A 6,602-nucleotide genomic window follows, 5' to 3' on the forward strand; every position below is an offset into this window, starting at 1 on the left:
GCCCCCTGTGCTAGGGAAGTAATGTATGGTCCAGGAGGCTTAGGAGAAGAAGAATCTTTACCCATTTTTGAGTTAGGAGTCAGTGAGGGGGTTGCTGGATGTGGGGCCATAGTCTGGGGATCTGATTTCACTGGGGGAACCAGGTGAGGGCCAGCTTTATTTGGCCCTACTTCAGCAGATGGGGCTGTTATTTTTAATTTGATGGTGAAAAGTAACCCATCATCATATCTTTCCTTATATATTCATAGGCCCCAAGTGAACCCTGTCACCCAGTTAGTTGAAATCTGTTTTCCAGTGTCTGTGAATCGGATTAGCAGGGGGTGGCACCAGGTGGTGCATATTGGCTGATTAGTCCACCTATTGTTTGGTCCCCAGTCTGGGGGCTGGGCATGACTGTAATTAGCTTTAACAACAACGTAATCCCAATTGGAGGTAGGCTTCCAGTAAATATCACCAGTGGTTTCACACCCCCAATTTTTGCAGTAGAAGTCATTTCTCCCCCCACATTTGTTTACCATTTTAGGTCGCTGGTGGGGTCCTGGACATACATAAAAGGTTAGGACTTGCAGCATACTGTGGTGGTTGGTGGTCCTGCAACACCCCCAGGGATCTAAGCCCCTTCTCTCACTAAAAGACCCACGTCTATGGTCCCCAGGAACCACGTTGGGGTCTAGGTGGCTTTGCAAATCCCAGTTAGCAGGTGCTCCTAGAGCCATTTTACAAAGGTCAGGGTACAAGTCCGGCCACCATGTGAAGGGTGGGGCTATCTTTGAAACAGACCAAATTATAATATGTCTCTGATTAGTTACTTCCAAGTCAAAAGTTTGGGCTGGTGAGGACTGGAGGCCAAACAAGTATTGTAAGTGCTTAACAGAGACAAAAGCACCAGCAGTTTGTCGATATCACCCACGGCTAACATTCTTAACAAGCTTAAGTTTTAAGGGATTGTCACTGGGCTGGATTTTCCAGTCAGAAGTGGAGTCCTCTGGAGCAGGTTTGACGTGTGATGCATGGATCCAAGCAGCAATGCCTTCTACCTTTACAGCCGTTGGGGTGGTGAGCAGGATGCAGTAAGGACCTTTCCACCGGGGTTCCAAATTTTGACTACGGTGTCGCCGAACATAAACCAAGTCTCCAACTTGGAACTGATGTGGCACCTCTAAGGATCTTGGCACATATGCACTGCCAACCTTGTTCCAGATTTCTTTTTGAATAATCTGCAGTCCCTTTAACCTGGACAACAAGTCAGAGTTACCACTAGTTATGTCAAGAGGGTCTCCCAGGAGAGTCAAGGGAGTAGGAACTCCATACAATAGTTCAAAAGGCATAAGATTCAACAAGGAAGGAGTATTCCTGACCCTAAAAAGAGCCAGAGGGAGGAGTACCACCCAGTCACCGCCAGTCTCCATGGTCAATTTAGTAAGGGTCTCTTTTAGAGTACTATTCATTCTTACTACGTGCCCTGAACTTTGGGGTCTATAAGCACAATGTAATTTCCAATTAGTCCCCAAAAATCTGGCCACCTCCTGACTTACCTGAGCAATGAATGCTAGCCCATTGTCTGACCTGATTACCTTTGGAACTCCAAACCGGGGAAAAATGTCTTACAAATCTTCTTGGCTACAACCAGAGCAGTCTCTTTCTTGGTGGGAAAAGCTTCCACCCATCCTGAGAAGGTATCTACAAAGACTAGAAGATATTTATTTCCATACCTGGCCGGCTTGATCTCGGTAAAGTCCACTTCCCAATGCATTCCAGGTCTAGTTCCCCTTAACCGTTTTCCCGAGCTTTGGAAATTCTTCCCTACGTTTACCTTTAGGCAAGGGGTACATGTCTGAGTCACTTTTTCGGTTAGAGCAGTGAGGTTTAGTATTCGGTAAGGAGATTGGAGAACAATTTCAGTCAAATTACTTGCCCCTAAATGAGTCCACTGATGCATTTACGCTTTAGTCTCTTAGCATCTTCCTGTGGCAAAATGACCTTACCTTTGGAGTCAATCCATGCTCCCACATTAGCATCAAATGTCCCTTGTTTTCTCTGTATTTGCTCCAGGTCATCCTCTGAGTATTTTAGCTGTTCCTTCTCTGGCAATTCAGTAGTTAATATCATTGGAGCAGGCCTTCCTCTATCAGCTGCTTTAGTCTCCTAATCAGCCATGTTATTTCCCTTTGCTGCCTTGGAATTTCCCTTCTGTTGTCCCCGGCAGTGAATTATGCTTACCTTGGTGGGCAGTAGTAAGGCATTGAGCAAGGCCAAGATTTCATTTTTATTTTTAATTTCTTTACCGGCTGACGTCAATAGGCCTCTCTGCTGTCCATGTGCATGGCCCCGTGCACATGGGCCATAGCAAAGGCATACTTGCTGTCGGTGTAGATGTTTATCTTTTTTTCTTTCCCCAAAGTTAATGCTTGAGTTAAGGCAATTAGTTCTTCTCATTGAGCAGAGGTGCCTTCAGGCAGCGCTTGGGCCCATATTACCTTGTGTCCATCCACCACCGCTGCTCCCGCTTTTCTTTTTCCATTTTTCAAAAAGCTACTCCCATCTGTGTAATATGTCACCTCTGCATCTGGCAGGGGCTGGTCTTGTAAGTCCTTTTGCCATCCCTGTTCTTCTGACAACACCTGCAAGCAATCATGCTCTGGGGGTTGAATCTCTGGATCTGGTAACAGGATGGCAGGGTTTAGCCCCATTGCTGGGGCAAAAGTAATCCTGTCATTATTCAAAAGCAAAGTTTGGTAATGAGTCATGCAAGCATTCTTGAGCCAGCGATCAGGTGGCTGTCTGACAACACTCTCAAGGGCATGAGGGGCATAAACAGTAAGATCTTGTCCCAAGGTCAGCTTGTCAGCATCCTTTACCAATGCGGCAACTGCTGCTATTATCCAAAGGCAGGTCGGCCATCCTGCTGCTACTGGATCAAGCTTTTTAGATAGGTAAGCTACCAGTCTCTTCCAGGGTCCAATCTTTTGAGTTAACACCCCTTTAGCCATCCCCTGGTTCTCGGCCACATAGAGATGAAAAGGTTTAGTGACATCAGGAAGTCCCAAGGCTGGAGCTGACATTAAAGCCTGTTTAATATTATCAAATGCAGCCTGTTCATCTTTTCCCCAGGAAAAAGAGTCATTTCCCTTTGTAAGGGCATACAGAGGGGCTGCCATTTCAGCGAACCCAGGAATCCATAATCGGCAAAACCCCACTGTACCAATAAATTCCCTCAGTTGTTTTGTAGTTCGTGGAGAGGGAATATGAAACACGGTCTCTTTTCTAGCCTCCAATAACCATCTTTTTTCCTTCCTTTAGTATATACCCCAGGTAACTGACCTGTTTCCGGCATATCTGGCCCTTCTTTGTTAATGCTCTATAGCCGAGTTCGCCCAATTCTTGTAAAAGTTGGCCGGTGGCTTCGAGACAGGTTTTCTGACAATCTGCAGCTAGTAAGATGTCATCCACGTACTGGAGAAGAGTTACCTCAGTATTTGTGGCCCGGAAGTGTGCCAGGTCTCGGGCTTCATCAAATATGGTAGGAGAATTCTTAAATCCTTGGGGAAGTCGAGTCCATGTTAGTTGGCCCGAGAGCCCGGAGTCCGGATCTTTCCATTCAAAAGCGAAAATGTCTTGGCTGGCAGGGCTAAGTTGAAGACAAAAGAATGCATCTTTAAGGTCTAGAACAGTATACCAGGCTCTGTCAGGGGGAAGGGACCTCAGCAGGTTATACGGGTTGGGGACTATTGGATGTAAGTCCATAACCTGTTTGTTAACTTCCCTCAGGTCTTGTACAGGCCGATAATCGTTGCTCCCAGGCTTCTGGACCGGCAGTAATGGAGTATTCCAAGCAGACTGACATCTTTTCAAAACCCCTAGGTCAAGGAGTCGCTGTATATGAGGGCGAATCCCATCATGGGCTTCCTTAGACATTGGATACTGCCGCACTGCAACTGGGGCTGCCTGAGGTTTTAGCTCTATCTAGACTGGCGGTTGCTTTCTTGCTTTCCCTAAGCCAGCTGTTTCAGCCCAGGCCTCAGGGTATTTTTTTTTACCCACCAGTCAATGTCTTTTTTTCCTCCTTTTTTAAATTTTCAAATATCCAGTATTCATCTTCCAAGTGAATTGTAAGCAAGTGAATAAGATCCCCTCTTTTATCTGTAACCTGTGGGCCTTCTGGGTTAAAATAGATGTGGGCTCCTATTTTGGTCAGGATATTCCATCCCAGCAATGGGTATGCGCAGTCAGGCATGACTAAGAATGAGTGGGATTCCTGGCCCACTCCGTGGTCCACTGTTCTTTGGGTAGTCCATGTATATTGCTTACATCCAGTGGCCCCTTGAACCCATGAGTTTTTTTTTCTTTCTTAGCCCCTGAGTCTTGCAACAGAACAGAATGCTGAGCGCCAGTGTCCACTAGAAAATGGACTGGCTTCCCCTCCACCTTGAGGGTTACCCTGGGCTCGGGGAGGGGAACTGAACCCCATCCTCCCTAATAGCTGTCATTGTTCAAGATCAGGACTCTGGTCCCTGTGGCTCAAGAATTCAGCTGCTTCTTCTTCCTTTTGGGGCAATCCCTCCTCCAGTGTCCTGTCTCCTTGCAGTAGGCACACTGGTCCTTAGACAAAGGGCCCTTATGGTTGCCAAGAACTCTCTCTCTTTCAGTATGACTTTCCTGAACTACGGTGGCCAGAATCTTAGTCAATTTTTTATCCTGCCTCTTCTCTCTCTCTCTCTCTCTCTCTCTCTCTCTCTCTCTCTCTCATCTCCTGTTCTTTCTGTTTCCTTTCTTCTTTTTCTTCTTCTGTTTCTCGACTATAGAAGACTTTCTCTGCTACTTGCACTAAATCCTTCAACGACTTATCCTGCAGACCTTCTAATTTCTGAAGTTTCTTATGAATAACCCTAGCTGACTGATCTATGAAAGAGACAGCTACTGTTGCCTTGTGCTCATCTGAAGCAGGGTCATAGGGAGTAAACCGGTGGAACGCATCCATCAGCCGTTCTAAGTAGGCTGCAGGAGATTCCTCTGGCCCCTGGTAAGAGAAGTCTCTTACCTTAGTCAAATTGGTGGGTCTTCGAGCAGCCACACGGAGACCCGCCATTAGAGTCTGGTGGTAAACCTTCAAGTGCTGCCTACCCTCTGGTGTATTGTAATCCCAATCAGGATGAGAGAGAGGAAACCCATCATTAATCTTGTCAGGGAGAACTGTAGGCCTCCCATCCGCCTCTGGGACATTCTTTCTTCCTTCTAGAAGAACTCGTCCCCTCTCCTCAGTAGTCAGGAGTTTCTGTAAAAGCTGTTGGCAATCATCCCAAGTGGGCTGGTGAGAGAAAAGGACAGATTCAAACAAGTCAGTCAAGACTTGGGGGTTCTCAGAAAAAGGGGGATTGTGAGCCTTCCAATTGTAGAGATCAGCTGTGGAAAAAAGCCAGTACTGAAGGGGGTGTTGCCCATCCTCATCTGAGAATCCATAGGCTCGCAATGGGTGAGCCACCGCGTCCAGCTGAGTTGCTCTGCAGCTTCGTGTTCCAGCTGCTGGGCCTCGTTCATTCTGAGAAGGGTCAGCTGGTGAGTGCAGCGGGACCTCTGGCGGTGTCTGTGGCAGCACTGAGGTACCGACAGCTCCTGGTGAGGGACCTGTGAGGGGACTAGGAAAGTTGCATGCTAGCCCAGCCCTAGGCTTGGAGGGAGGACTGACAGCCTCCAGGAGACTGACAGAGGAAATGGTCGGAGGTCTGGTAGGAGAACCGGCCAGGGAACTGGCAGGGGTAGGGGCCATGGCTGGCACATAAGGGGGTGGGAGGTCAAAAAGAAGGAGGTCTGCTTCTGGAGAAGTGAGCACTTTCTTTTTCTCCTCTTCCTTAACGGCACAAACAGTTATCGAAGGAGTCTCAAACAGTTATCGAAGGAGTCTCTGTGGGGAGAACAAAGGGGCACACCCAGGGGGGTGGATGGCGAACAATATCCTCCCAGGTTAGGACATAAGGTACCTGATCAGGATGGCCCCCCTGTGCTTGGAGGGTCTCAGGCTTAACAGCAAGAATCGTGTCAAGGTGAAAGGTGCCCTCCGGTGGCCATCCAACCTGAAAAGCAGGCCATTCTGAGGAGCAAAAGGCTTGCCACTTAGCTTTTCTAACTTCCACTGAGAGGTTATGTGCCCTATATTTCACTTCTGAGAAATGGTCAAGGGTGAGGGATAAGAGTGTAGTCACAGTCTGTCCCATAATGAAATCTTCCATCAGAAAAGTCAGACAGGCAACAAGAACAGAGACAAAAAGAACCAAACAAGCAATCAGAAAAGGATGCCCTTTCCGGTGATACCACACTGCCCTAACGGAAAGGCTCCCCGGCCAGTCTCTACAAAAATCATACTCAGACAGGAGGAGGACCGTCTCTGATCCAACCTCCAAATAAACGGAACCTGAGGCATACCTCAGCTTCCTGACTTTCCAATTATCTGATGCGTCTGTCAATCGAAATAGCCTAATCAAACAACCAAGATGGTTCAGACAGGCGCCTAACCAGAACAAAACCAGAACAAAACAGAATCTGCAGAAACCTGAATATCAAACAAACAAAATGACTGACCTGTTTCAACCTGACCTCCGAACCCGGTC

The 6,602-nt window shown here is 47.5% G+C and overlaps 1 pseudogene; it reads right to left on the reverse strand.

Moving 5' to 3' along the window:
• Positions 1 to 902: 902 nt before the first annotated feature.
• Positions 903 to 6,209, reverse strand: LOC132651580 (uncharacterized; annotated as a pseudogene).
• Positions 6,210 to 6,602: the final 393 nt, after the last annotated feature.

The sequence above is a fragment of the Meriones unguiculatus genome (assembly GCF_030254825.1).
Source record: "Meriones unguiculatus strain TT.TT164.6M chromosome Y unlocalized genomic scaffold, Bangor_MerUng_6.1 ChrY_unordered_Scaffold_23, whole genome shotgun sequence".
NCBI lineage: Eukaryota > Metazoa > Chordata > Mammalia > Rodentia > Muridae > Meriones > Meriones unguiculatus.